Raw genomic sequence first — 15,227 nt, forward strand, 5'->3', positions numbered from 1 at the left:
TGTTCATTAGTGTTCCAGGGGACTAACTAAATTCCACTCCTCTCTATGCGGCCATCTTGCCCCCTCCCTGAATAATGTTATTTTGATGGTGACAATGATTAAAAAAGTTGTAGGACACAGTTTACTTCCATATACCTGTATCAGTTGTTCTCATAACAACAGTGAAGTAGGTGTAATGATGAAATGGCTCAAAGTAGTTAAGCAAGATAACCGAAGTTAGTTGGCCAGTAAGCACTGGTCTGGGTATTGAACTCCATACTCTTTCCATTTCGTCATCACTTCCTCGAATGGCTCAAAAGCAGCAGAAATAGCAAGATTTGTACTCCTTTCAGTGATTTAAAGTTGTGGGGAAGCAGCTACCCAGCCAGTTCCACATTTCCTAGCTCCTCCTTTCATCTTGGTTGTCAGGTGACCAGTTCTCACCAGTGGGCTGTGAGTGGAAGTAATGTATGCTACTTCCAGTTGGAACTGGTTAAGAAGCCAGAGTGCATTTCATGTGAACTTTTTCTCCTTTTGTGGAGATATTGAAAGTCATGTATTGAAGAGGGCTGAACCATAAGATGTAAAGAGCCTGGGTCTCTCAATCACCATATAGAAGGCTATTGATCAAGCAGTCACATTGGATTAAATATGATTGAGACATGAACTTCTATTATGTTGAGCCCCTGAGACTTTGGGTTTTTATCTTAGATCAACTAATTATTACCTTAACAAATACACTAAATTTAAAATTAGTTCAGTATATTCTGTTTAAGAAGACAGGAGTGATATAGATTTAGGAATATGGCACTGAACATAATTCTAATATAAAAGTTTTGCATCTCAATAAAATTATGTTAAAAAAAAACTTTGGGACATGTAAAGCCTTAAAATCAGTTATCTGGAAAACTCATTCCCCTGTGGTACCAGATGACAGGTAATAAAGAAGGTTTCAGTTTGCATGGTGGTCGAGAGTACAGATACTCAAAAAAATCTGTGTCTGAATTCTGGCTCTATAGCTTATTATCCCTTGGGCAATTCACTTAACCTTCCTGCTCCTGTTACTGAAAAGGAAGGTTAAAATGCCTACCTCTTGTGGTTGCTTTAGGATTAAATAAAATAAAGGAAAAAAACTAGCATAGTATTTGTTACCATTTACATTTGATTATTATAGCTGTTATTACCATGTTTTCTTTAAGAGGCTCAATGGTTGTGATCATAAAGAAATATGTTTTATGGACTTATTTAACAGTTAATAAACAGTGCTTTTGGTAAAAATCATCTTGAAACAAGGACACTATTTTTGAAATACTTTTGGGAATATCTTATCAGTAAGCCAGTTTCTTTTATTGCACCCCCCCCCATTGTTATCTGTTGTAGGAAAGATGAAAGTGAATGGCATAAGAAGAGAAGCAGAAAAGTGTGGTTTATGAAAAATCCCAAGCAATAGGAAGGGAAGCAGAAAGGCCTTCAGACCCTTTGGGGAAGTCTGGGGTGGAAGAAGTAGAAAAGGGAATAAAAAGACAGACTCAGGAATCCTGACAGGGCCTTGGTATTAAAATCTAGGATGGGGTAAGAGAGGAGGAGAGGGTGAAGAGGCTATTAATCCTTTTGAGCATCAGTATCCTTATCTGAAACTTGAATTATGTGAGAGTCCAATAATAATATATGTGAAAGTTACCTAAAGTTAGTAAATGTTAATTATTATTACTATTTAAGAAGTATTGTTGAAGCACCACTTTGGCCAGCACTGTTAGATACTGGGAAGAGGGAGGTAAAACAAAACGAAACAAAATGAAAAGATGGTACCAAGTTTTATGGAGCTAATAATCTAATGGGAAAAGGCAAGTAGCTATACAAATAAGTTCCTGTAAATATAAATTAGAAACTGTGATGTGTTACGAAAGTAAAGAATTGGTTCTTTGAAAGAGAAAACAAGGAGTCCTAATTTAGATTGTGAGGCCAAAGAAGTCCTCTTTGCAGAAGTAACATTTTATCTGAGGCTTAAAGGATGAGTGAGGAGTAAGGAAAGAATGTTCTAGGTAGTGGACTTGGTGTGTGTTGCAGCCCTGAGTCAGGAAAGAGCTTGGCATTTTTCAGGAACGGAAAGAAAGCCAGTGTGGCTGGAGGGTGACGATTGAAGGGTTCAGTGGTCAATTATGGGAGTTGACAAGTATGCCAGTTTGAATGTATTATGTCCCCCCAAACACCATTATCTTTGATGTAATCTTGTGTGGGCAAATCTATCAGTGTTAATTAGATTGTAATTCTTTGCACCCCGCCCAACTGTGGGTGATGACTCTGATTGGATAATTTTCATGGAAGTGTTGGCCTGCCCATTCAGGGTGGGTCTGAATTAAATTACTGGAGCACTACGTAAGATCAGACAGAAGGAGCAAGCTGCTACAGCCAAGAGGGACACTTTGAAGAATGCACAGAAGCTACAGATGAGAGACAGTTTGAAGACGGCCGTTGAAAGCAGACTCTTGCTCTAGAGAAGCTAAGAGAGGATAAATGCCCCAAGAGCAACCGAGAGTGACCTTTTGAAGAGGAGCTGCGGCCTAGAGAGGAACGTCCTGGGAGAAATCTATTTTGAAACCAGAACTTGGAGCAGATGTCAGCTACGTGCCTTCCCAGCTAACAGAGGTTTTCCAGACGCCATTGGCCATCTTCCAGTGAAGGTACCTTGGACACTTTATGGCCTTAAGACTGTAACTGTGTAACTAAATAAACCCCCTTTATAAAAGCCAATCCGTTTCTGGTGTTTTGCATTCTGGCAACATTAGCAAACTAAAACAAGGCCAGATGATGTAGGGCCTTTAAGGCCCTGTTGAAAAGAGGTGGTACATTGTTCTGGGTATGGTAGAAAGTCACTGAAAAGTTTTGAACAGGGAAATGATGTGTTCTGAACTTGATTTTGAGGATTTCACTATGGTTACCTACTAGAGAATGGATTAAAGGGGCATCATGCAAGAGGGAGGCTAGGTAGAATGCTGTTGCTATAGCTGAGGAAATGGATGCCTATGACTTAGTTCAGGATGCTGGCATTTGAGAAGGAAAGAAGTGGATGAATTCAAGAGATACAATGAAATTGGAACCAACAGGACTATGCTGTGCTGTATATTGGAGGATTGAGAAAAGGAAGAGAATTCTTCCTAGACTTCTGGATTAAGCAATTGAGTTAAGTTTCAGAATTATGGGAAAATTAAGAATTCAACTTTGGACATGTTACTTTCTTGAGGATAGTGGGACATCAAAAGAGATATGGTAAGTTGGCTGGTTGCTATAAAACTCTAAAACTCAGAGAGAGGCCTTAGCAGGAGTTTTAAATTCAGTGGAATGCATGTGGTTTAACCAGTTAAGACATATTATGGGATTTAGCTTAATCGATTTAAATGTAATGATAGTAATAGTCTGGGAATAGGTGTCTCCTTTATAGAAAGAGGAGATGCTGCAGTCTGAGAACCACATTATAGAGTTTAGGGGAACTTCTGCTAAGGGTCAAGGTTCCCTGGCCACAGTGCCTGGGGATGGGCTTCTGCAGGGGTTCTTCAGGGTTCTGTAATTCAGCTTGCAGACTTAGGTATTGGGGCAAAATATATGTAGTGCAAAGGTCTTGAACTAGGATATAGATGATCTGAGTTTGTATACCCGAGCCACCCCTTACAGCTGACTGCTGACAAGGATTGTTCTTTCTTAAGCCTTTGAATCTTTACTTGTCAAATGGGGATGGTAATACCTGCTCTAGTTACTTTACAATGAAGAAATAAAGTAACATATTTGAAAATGCTTTTAAACAGTAATGTTCTAAACATATAAATATATAGAAGGAGTTTTGATTTTGTGTATTATAATCAATTGTTGATTAGTCCAAACAACATTATCTGGACGCATCATAGATGACTAATTATTAATATATGGTGAAAGGCATTTGTATCCAAAGAAATGTTTTCATTTCTTCACTGGGAAAACTCTCCCTAACATGGGCCTTGATTAGGAAGCTATATTATATATCCCAGTAAAACTTAAGTTGCCTAAAAATTACATTGAGCTCATGGGATGGAGGTTTCTATTTAGAAAAAGGAGTTACCAATAGAACTATTTCTTATTACTGAACCCTGAAACAGAGAAAAGAAATCTTTACTATCTAGAATAATTGAATTTTAGCTCTTAAAGGGATGTTAGAAACCATATAGTCACTCTTCCACTTCCAAATGAGAGCTATAGAGCCGACGTTATTTCCAAAGTTTCCACAGTGGTTAATGGAAGAACCAGGACTAGTCTCCATGTCTCATAACTTCTAATCCATTCTTTAGTCTACTGAAATCCACTTTTAAAAATTATGAAATTTCTCCCTCTCTCCCTCCCTTCTTGGGAATTCCTGTACATAACTGCTGGCTTTTTCTTTTCCCGCTCTAGAAATCATGTATGTAACTCTTTATTCAAAACATTTGAGTAGAACATGGAGCATGAGGGATCCCATGAAAGACCTAGACAATACAAAGTATAGTGGTTTTCTTCTTTGTTTTTAGGGCACAGATTATGGTAAGGGGGCTGGTAGGTGCCCAGAGGGGGAAAAGGCTCAATAAGCTGCAGAGTGGACTTTTTCTTTTTTTCTGGTAGTGGCTGTTGCATTTTGATTAGGGAATACATAGTGTATTTAATAAGTAGGTGTGAAAATTTTCTAGAATGCACTTTGGAAACACATATCAAAAGTCTTAAAATTGTTCACAGTTTTGACATACCAATTAACACATCTAGGAATTTGTCCTAATATAATAAGGAATGAAGATGTTACATGTAAAAACATCCATCAAAGTATTATTTATACTATTAAAAATTGGAAACAAATGTCCATCAATAAGAGAAAGATTAAATCAAGTTATGGTATGTGCATGTGATGGAACTGTGTAGCCATTGAAATGATGATGCCCATGGAGATATTTTAATGATGCAAAGAAGGCTCACAATATAACATTAAAAATAAAGTTATAAAGCAGAATATAATAATATATTTATTTTAAAATAGATTATGTGTAAATGAAAACACTTGTTCTTTTTTTTAAAAATTGTGGGATAATGGATCACTTTATTTTCTTCCTTGTAGTTTTACATATTTCCTCAATTTTCCAAAATGAACACATAGAGTAATCAGAAAATATAACCCCATATAACAGTTATTTAAACAAATTCTTACTTGTTGAGTCAATGTCATCAGAAATTCTGGTTGAGAGCTTTTCTTGGTAAATATAGGGTTAATGATGCCCCCACGAATTGTAAATGTATTTCCGGTGTATTCCTGTGTGGCACAAGAAGAGAGAACCTTGTTAAAACTGAATCAGATATTGTGGCTCTGCCTTTCCCTTCCAACCTCTCCTTCCTTCCCGCCATCCCTGGAGGAGTCTCTACCCTTTGGTGCAGATGAAAAAATAAGTCACAATTGCACAGTTTTGTTTCAAGTTTTCAGGACCTTCTTCTCTAGAATGAGATCAATCTTCATTAAAAGGAGAAAAATGGCATTGAAACAGATTTCCAGCAACAAGTGCCTTGGGGGATTGTAGAAAGTGTTTGAATATGACCGTGTTGAGCTGAACTGCACAGTGAAATTTGCCTTGTACCTACTACCAAAGGCAGACACTGGAAAATGCTCCATACTTTACCAGCCGTCTGGCTTAACTTGCACAGAACAAAATTTTATATCAAAATCTGGTTACCCAGGGGTGTACATCTCCCTGGCAATGTGGGATATAACTCCTGGGGATGAACCTGGACCTGGCATCAAGGGATTGAGAAAGCCTTCTTGACCGAACGGGGGTGGGGTGGGGGGTGCGGGGGTGGAGATGAAGCAAAGTTTCAGTGGCTGAGAGATTTCAAATGGAGTCAAGAGGACATTCTGGAGGTTATTCTTATGCATTACATAGATATCCCTTTTTAGTTTTTAGTGTATTGGAATAATTAGAAGGAAATACCTGAAACTGTTGAACTGCAACCCAGTAGCCTTTATTCTTGAAGACGATTGTATAACTATATAGCTTACACTGTGTGATTGTGAAAACCTTGTGGCTCCCACTCCCTTTTTCCAGTGTATGGACAGATGAGTGGAAAAAAATGCGGACAAAAAGTAAATGAATAATAGGGAGGGATGGGGGGAATTGGATGTCTTGGGTATTCTTTTTTACCTTAATTTTTATTCTTATTCCTTTTTTTGTGGTAATGAAAATGTTCAAAAAATGATTGTGATGATGAATACACAACTATATAATGGTACTGTGAAAAATTGATTGTACGCTTTGGATGATTGTATGGTACATGAATATATCTCAATAAAACTGAGTTAAAAAAATGCAGTTGCCATCAAGCTGCTTCAGAACATGGTCTTGTCATTATTGCTCCAGGTACCAGTCCTTGTGGCTGCAATAGTAAAGGAGAAGATGAGAGCTGGGTCTTTGGCACTGGTGCTGGATTTTATGTGGATGCCACTGAAAATACTTGAAAAACTAACTACGGAATCTACTCTTATATAACAGAGGAACTTCCCCAACTCATAAATGCCAATTTCCCAGTTGACCCCCAAAGGATGTCTATTTTGCCGTTCCATGGGAAGCCACAGAGCTCTGATTTGTGATTTGAAGAATCCAGGAAAATACAAATTCATATGCATTTGCTCCAATTTGTAGCCTGGTGCTCTGTCCTTGGGGCAAAAAAAAAAAAAACCTTTAGAGGATGAATATTTGGGATCAGATCAAAGTAAATGGAAGGCTTATGATGCTACCCATCTTGTGAAGATGTATCCAGGGTCTCAGCTGGACATATTAATTGATCAAGGAAAAGATGACCAGTTCCTTTCAGATGGACAGTTACTTCCTGATAACTTTATCGCTGACAGTACAGAAAAGAAAATTCCTGTTGTTTTTAGATCACAAGAGGGATACAATCACAGCTACTACTTCATTGCAGTCTTTATTACTGATTACATCAGACATCATGCAAAATACCTGAATGTGTGTTTTCCGGCCCTCAGGGGCTGATCTGGCAAGAAGATGAAAGGAAACACCAGGAACAAACTGAGACATCAACTTTATTATAGGAACTTACTTACAGGAGCAAAGCGAGGAGTCAGTCAAGTAGCTCTGAAGGCAGCCAGTTCACAGCTCAGTTTGAAAGCAATATGCAATTAGGCTGGAATCATCAAGGCTAGTTATAGAGGCCCCAAACAAAATCATTCCAGTGGAAAAGAAATGAAGGAGTCTTGTAACATTTAGATTAGCTACATGCTAGGAAGGGAGTAACAATCTCAGTTCGGCACTTGCTCTCCACAAACCCTGCACAAGCACTGTTTAGAGGGAAAAATCAAAGAAATAGAAGGGTTTAGTTAAAATAGGAGGGAGAAGTGACCATCTGTGTGCTACCTCCCTTTGAGGGGGGAGCAGTTACCTTTTGATTAACTGCTCTAGGTGACACAGGCTGCTGTGTGCTTAAGTTTCGCAGAATTCTAGGGAAAGGCCTAGGCTCTGGTCTCCCACAGCATGAAAAGCTTCAGATAGTAGAATCTCTTCAGAATCATGAAAGTTGTACATAACAGAAGTGCAGGAAAAATAAAGAAAAACTGAATCAGAGACAAGGGATTGTGTTATCCTGAAGAAAATTACTAATCCTGATATTGTAAAAATTTATCTTTTGAAGGTTTTTGTAGCCCAAATGATTGCAGTAGTACATTCAATGTATTTATGGAATAAAGTATATTCAATGGTTTTATTTTTCTGCTCTTCTCATTGATTCTGTAAAAGATAGGGCTTGTAGATTTTCCCATTAACATTACTGTCAAGAGTTGCTCAAAGCAGGCCTGAATCTGAATTCCTGTCCAGTTCTGTTCCACTGTCTGCTAAATGAAGCCGGTTAAGAATTAGCACAAGGGCTTTTTCAAAATATTTTTTATTTGTCCAGGAACCATAAAATTAGGCAAGACATTTGATCCATGAGACTTGGGTGGTGTCAAGTGAGTAATTCTGTGTGGTCAGCATGGTTTTCAAAGTAAAGTGTTTTCTTGGATGTGTTCCCCAAAAGGCCACTGAATGGCTTTTCAATTTCTGGTGTAATGGTCCTCTCTGCAGGAGGGTGAGGGAAATGGGAGCATTTGCCTAGTGGCCTGGGGGCCATCTATTGTTTTTCCAAGAGGAAAGAGTCAATCACGTTGTTTGTTAATAGCATTTAAAAGCATTTTTTGGGCACTTGCTCTCCACAAACCCTGCACAGGGACTGTTTAGAGGAAAAATCAAAGAAACAGAACTCAGAGGCCCTGCTCTGGTAAGGCTTAGCAGCCAATTAGGGAAGTAAGAAACATACATTATAAAATACAAACAAATACAAATTGATGTAACACAAACTGTGTTATTGTTGAGAGATCAGTATAATAGCAGTTTACCTCTGTCACCCACATGCAAAAAAAATGATTCACCTGCAAAGGGAAGAGACCTTTCGTATTTGCCTTTTTTATCTCTACCATACTTAATCGAATGCATAGCATATTGTAGGTGGTCAACAAGTGTGTGTTTAAGAAATGACTTAATGAATACTGTTTTTCCCTAGTAAAAACTTAATAAATCTTTTATATCTGTTTTAAATCTTCAGGCTCCTCCCTTCCATTTTTCCTTCCTTTACTATTTATGTGATGAACAGCCCAGTTTGTTTGACCTGCAAAGTTTCCCACAGTCTGTGTTTTGCTAATTGCATCTTCGTGGTGTAACTCAACAAGTTTCTCTGGTCTCTGCATTTCCTGTAAATTGGCTCTAGATACAGAGGCTTTATCAGATTCAGGTTCTGGGTTTTTGGCAAAATTATAGGTAGTGGTGTGTTTCTTCATGAGGAAGCACATAATGTCTGATTTTTTTTCTTTGTGATGTTAGCAGCTTGTTGATGTCCAATGTCTTTAGTCTTAATTCATTGGATTTTGCACAGTGGGTATAATAACATTTGTTATTTAGTAGTTGGTATACTTCCACATAGAGACACTTCCCCTCATCTACTATTTGGTTACTTGATGGTGGGGGAAGATAAATTCTTGATTCTTTTCTTTTATCTATAAGTTTTCAATGATTTAGTTGTCTATCAATTTCTAAAGATGACCAATTAAGGTTTTTATTATAAACTAATTTAAACATATTTGATATGTTTCAGTCCATTGCAATTATTATCTTTAATGAGTCTCAAATAGCCCCATTTTTTGCTAATCAGATTTAATGAATGATTTGAGTAAATTAGTACTGATCTAGGGAGTCTGGTTTTAAAAGAAGCTATAGCAACTATAAAAGAAAAAATAATCCAGTCAACAAACATTAAACTATTTACAACATGCCAAATTATCATCTAATATTCAATGGCCAAACACATTTCTTTACACCATTGTAATGAAGTAGTACATGTTTTCATTTATCACTAAATATTATGTATTCCTATGTCAACAAATTTACATTTTTGACATTTAATTATATTTTCTCTTTCTTTTTAAATTGAGATATAACCTACATATATGGTAGAATACACATAACTTAAGTATATAGCTTTATGAAACTTTAAAGATATAATTCACCCCTGTAACCATCACCTGAACCAAGATATAAAATATTTCTAGTAGCCCAGAAGGTTTCTTCCTGCCCCTTCTCATTAATACCCTGAGGTAACCACTATTCTGACTTCTATCCTGTTATAGAACTTCATTTAAAAGAGAGTCACACAGTGCATACTCTTTGGTGCCTGATTTCTTTTGTAAAGCTGAGTGTTCATCCATACTATGATGTTCATCCATGTGGTTGAGTGTCTTAGTACTTTATTCTTTTATACCGCTGTGTAGCATCCGTTATATGACTATAGCACAATTTATTCATTTTCCTATTGATTGATATTTTGGTGTTTCCAGTTTTTGACTATTATGAATAATAATATGTGTTTTTGTACATGTCTTTTGGTGGATACATTCCCTCATTCCTATTGTATTTATAAATCTGGGGGCAGAATTGCTAGGACATAGGGAGGCATATGTTTAGCTTTAGTAGATACTGACAAAGAGTTTTCCAAAGTGGTTGAACCAATTTATATTCCTACCAGTAGTGTATAGGGGTTACAGTTATTCCATATCCTCACCAATACTTGGTATTGTATGTCTTTAATTTTGGCCATTGCAATGACAGTACACAGTGGTATCTCATTGTGATTTTCTGGTTATTTTTATTTATTTATTAAATAGCAAAAAATGTGGAACACTTCACAAATTTGCATGTCATCCTTGCACAGGGACCATGCTAATCGTCTCTGTATCGTTCCAATTTCAGTATATGCGCCGTTGAAGCAAGCATGATTTTCTGGTTATTTTTTTTTTTTTTTTTTAATCATCATTTTATTGAGATATATTCACATACCACGCAGTCATACAAAACAAATTGTACTTTCGATTGTTTAGAGTACCATTACATAGTTGTACATTCATCACCTAAATCAATCCCTGACACCTTCATTAGCACACACACAAAAATAACAAGAATAATAATTAGAGTGAAAAAGAGCAATTGAAGCAAAAAAGAACACTGGGTACCTTTGTCTGTTTGTTTCCTTCCCCTACTTTTCTACACATCCATCCACAAACTAGACAAAGTGGAGTTTGGTCCTTATGGCATTCCCAATCCCATTGTCACCCCCCACAAGCTACATTTTTATACAACTGTCTTCGAGATTCATGGGTTCTGGGTTGTAGTTTAATAGTTTCAGGTATCCACCACCAGCTACCCCAATTCTTTAGAACCTAAAAAAGGTTGTCTAAAGTGTGCGTAAGAGTGCCCACCAGAGTGATCTCTCGGCTCGTTTTGGAATCTCTCTGCCACTGAAGCTTATTTCATTTCCTTTCACATCCCCCTTTTGGTCAAGAAGATGTTCTCCATCCCACAATGCCGGGTCTACATTCCTCTCCAGGAGTCATATTCCACGTTGCCAGGGAGATTCACTCCCCTGGGTGTCTGGTCCCACGTAGGGGGGAGGGCAGTGATTTCACCTTTCAAGTTGGCTTAGCCAGAGAGAGAGGGCCACATCTGAGCAACAAAGAGGCATTCAGGAGGAGACTCTTAGGCACAAATACAGGGAGGCCTAGCCTCTCCTTTGCAGCAACCGTCTTCCCAAGGGTAAAACTTATGGTAGAGGGCTCAACCCATCAAACCACCAGTCCCCTATGTCTGTGGTCATGTTAGCAACCATGGAGGTGGGGTAGGCGAATACCCCTGCATTCTCCACAGGCTCCTCAAGGGGGCACTACATCTTTTTTTTTTTTTTCTTGTTTGTCTTTTTTCTTTTTTTTTTTTTTTAACTTTCCCTTCTTTTTTAAATCAACTGTATGAAAAAAAAAGTTAAAAAGAAAAAAAACATACAATAAAAGAACATTTCAAAGAGACCATAACAAGGGAGTAAGAAAAAGACAACTAACCTAAGATAACTGCTTAACTTCCAACATGTTCCTACTTTACCCCAAGAAAGTTACATAATACAGCAACATTTCAGTGAACTTGTTCCTACTACATCCATCAGAAATTAACAGACCATAGTCATTTCTGGGCATCCCCAGAACGTTAAATACCTTATCTGTTCTTCTTGGATTATTGTTCCCCCTTCCTTAATTGCTCTCTACTGCTAGTTCCCCTACATTCTACATTATAAACCATTTGTTTTACATTTTTCAAAGTTCACATTAGTGGTAGCATATAATATTTCTCTTTTTGTGCCTGGCTTATTTCGCTCAGCATTATGTCTTCAAGGTTCATCCATGTTGTCATATGTTTCACCAGATCGTTCCTTCTTACTGCCGCGTAGTATTCCATCGTGTGTATATACCACATTTTATTTATCCACTCATCTGTTGAAGGACATTTGGGTTGTTTCCATCTCTTGGCAATTGTGAATAATGCTGCTATGAACATTGGCGTGCAGATATCTGTTCGTGTCACTGCTTTCCGATCTTCCGGGTATATACCGAGAAGTGCAATCGCTGGATCGAATGGTAGCTCTATATCTAGTTTTCTAAGGAACTGCCAGACTGACTTCCAGAGTGGCTGAACCATTATACAGTCCCACCAACAATGAATAAGAGTTCCAATTTCTCCACATCCCCTCCAGCATTTGTAGTTTCCTGTTTCTTTAATGGCAGCCATTCTAACCGGTGTTAGATGGTATCTCATTGTGGTCTTAATTTGCATCTCTCTAATAGCTAGTGAAGCGGAACATTTTTTCATGTGTTTCTTGGCCATTTGTATTTCCTCTTCAGAGAACTGTCTTTTCATATCTTTTGCCCATTTTATAATTGGGCTGTCTGTACTATTGTCATTGAGTTGTAGGATTTCTTTGTATATGCAAGATATCAGTCTTTTGTCAGATACATGGTTTCCAAAAATTTTTTCCCATTGAGTTGGCTGCCTCTTTACCTTTTTGAGAAATTCCTTTGAGGTGCAGAAACTTCTAAGCTTGAGGAGTTCCCATTTATCTATTTTCTCTTTTGTTGCTTGTGCTTTGGGTGTAAAGTCTAGGAAGTGGCCTCCTAATACAAGGTCTTGAAGATGTTTTCCTACATTATCTTCTAAGAGTTTTATGGTACTTTCTTTTATATTGAGATCTTTGGTCCATTTTGAGTTAATTTTTGTGTAGGGGGTGAGGTAGGGGTCCTCTTTCATTCTTTTGGATATGGATATCCAACTCTCCCAGCCCCATTTGTTGAAAAGACCATTATGGCTCAGTTCGGTGACTTTGGGGGCCTTATCAAAGATCAGTCGGCCATAGATCTGAGGGTCTATCTCTGAATTCTCAATTCGATTCCATTGATCTATATGTCTATCTTTGTGCCAGTACCATGCTGTTTTGGCAACTGTGGCTTTATAATAAGCTTCAAAGTCAGGGAGTGTAAGTCCTCCCACTTCGTTTTTCTTTTTTAGAGTGTCTTTAGCAATTCAAGGCATCTTCCCTTTCCAAATAAATTTGATAACTAGCTTTTCCAAGTCTGCAAAGTAGGTTGTTGGAATTTTGATTGGGATTGCATTGAATCTGTAGATGAGTTTGGGTAGAATTGACATCTTAATGACATTTAGCCTTCCTATCCATGAACATGGAATATTTTTCCATCTTTTAAGGTCCCCTTCTATTTCTTTTAGTAGAGTTATGTAGTTTTCTTTGTATAGGTCTTTTACATCTTTGGTTAAGTTTATTCCTAGGTACTTGATTTTTTTAGTTGCTATTGAAAATGGTATCTTTTTCTTGAGTGTCACTTCAGTTTGTTCATTTCTAGCATATAGAAACATTACTGACTTATGTGCATTAATCTTGTATCCCGCTACTTTGCTAAATTTGTTTATTAGCTCTAGTAGGTGTATCGTCGATTTCTCAGGGTTTTCTAGATATAAGATCATATCATCTGCAAACAATGACAGTTTTACTTCTTCTTTTCCAATTTGGATGCCTTTTATTTCTTTGTCTTGCCGGATTGCCCTGGCTAACACTTCCAGCACAATGTTGAATAACAGTGGTGACAGCGGGCATCCTTGTCTTGTTCCTGATCTTAGAGGGAAGGCTTTCAGTCTCTCACCGTTGAGTACTATGCTGGCTGTGGGTTTTTCATATATGCTCTTTATCATGTTGAGGAAGTTTCCTTCAATTCCTACCTTTTGAAGTGTTTTTATCAAAAAGGGATGTTGGATTTTGTCAAATGCTTTTTCAGCCTCTATTGAGATGATCAATTGATTTTTCGCTTTCGAGTTTTTAATGTGTTGTAATACATTGATTGTTTTTCTTATGTTGAACCATCCTTGCATGCCTGGAATGAACCCCACTTGGTCATGGTGTATGATTTTTTTAATGTGTCTTTGGATTCGATTTGCAAGTATTTTGTTGAGGATTTTTGCATCTATATTCATTAGGGAGATTGGCCGGTAGTTTTCCTTTTTTGTAGCATCTTTGCCTGGTTTTGGTATTAGATTGATGTTAGCTTCATAGAATGAGTTAGGTAGTGTTCCATTTTTTTCAATGTTTTGAAAGAGTTTGAGTAAGATTGGTGTCAGTTCTTTCTGGAAAGTTTGGTAGAATTCCCCTGTGAAGCCATCTGGCCCTGGGCATTTATTTGTGGGAAGATTTTTGATGACTGATTGGATCTCTTTGCTTGTGATGGGTTGGTTGAGGTCTTCTATTTCTTCTCTGGTCAGTCTAGGTTGTTCATATGTTTCCAGGAAATTGTCCATTTCTTCTACATTATCCAGTTTGTTGCCATACAGTTGTTCATAATATCCTCTTATAATTTTTTTAATTTCTTCAGGATCTGCAGTTATGTCACCTTTTTCATTCATTATTTTGTTTATATGGGTCTTCTCTCTTTTTGATTTTGTCAGTCTAGCTAGGGGCTTGTCAATCTTGTTGATCTTCTCAAAGAACCAACTTTTGGTGATATTTATCCTCTCTATTGTTTTTTTGTTCTCTATGTCATTTATTTCTGCTTTAATCCTTGTGATTTCTTTCCTTCTACTTGGTTTAGGATTGGTTTGCTGTTCATTTTCTAGCTTCTTCAGTTGATCCATTAGTTCTTTGATTTTGGCTCTTTCTTCCTTTTTAATATATGCGTTTAGTGCTATAAATTTCCCTCTTAGCACTGCTTTTGCTGTATCCCATAGGTTTTGGTATGTTGTGTTCTCATTTTCATTCGTCTCTATATATTTAGCAATTTCTCTTGCTATTTCTTCTTTAACCCACTGATTGTTTAGGAGTGTGTTGTTTAACCTCCAGGTATTTGTGAATTTTCTAAGTCTCTGATGGTTATTGACTTCTAATTGTATTCCATTGTGGTCAGAGAATGTGCTTTGAATAATTTCAATCTTTTTAAATTTATTGAGGCTTGTTTTATGTCCCAGCATATGATCTATTCTGGAGAAAGTTCCGTGAGCACTAGAAAAGTATGTGTATCCTGGTGATTTGGGATGTAATATCCTGTATATGTCTGTTAAATCTAATTCATTTATCAGATTGTTTAGGTTTTCAATTTCCTTATTGGTCTTCTGTCTGGTTGATCTATCTATAGGAGAGAGTGATGTGTTGAAGTCTCCCACAATTATTGTGGAAACATCAATTGCTTCCTTTAGTTTTGCCAGTGTTTCTCTCATGTATTTTGTGGCACCTTGATTGGGTGCATAGACATTTACGATTGTTATTTCTTCTTGCTGAATTGCCCCTTTTATTAGTAC

At 37.3% G+C, this 15,227-nt stretch overlaps 1 protein-coding gene, 1 non-coding gene and 1 pseudogene across 2 annotated transcripts in view; 2 read left to right on the top strand and 1 right to left on the bottom strand.

Annotated features, from left to right (window-relative positions):
* The window catches only part of DCDC1 (doublecortin domain containing 1), a 632,177-nt gene that overhangs the window by 173,751 nt on the left and 443,199 nt on the right, over positions 1-15,227 (top strand). The gene's annotated exons all lie outside the window — the stretch shown is intronic.
* Positions 5,490-7,007, top strand: LOC119535842 (annotated as a pseudogene).
* Positions 10,222-10,326, bottom strand: LOC119538973. The gene has a single exon (XR_005217749.1). It is a non-coding gene; the product is annotated as a U6 spliceosomal RNA (small nuclear RNA).

Source organism: Choloepus didactylus, chromosome 6, assembly GCF_015220235.1.
Source record: "Choloepus didactylus isolate mChoDid1 chromosome 6, mChoDid1.pri, whole genome shotgun sequence".
Lineage (NCBI taxonomy): Eukaryota > Metazoa > Chordata > Mammalia > Pilosa > Megalonychidae > Choloepus > Choloepus didactylus.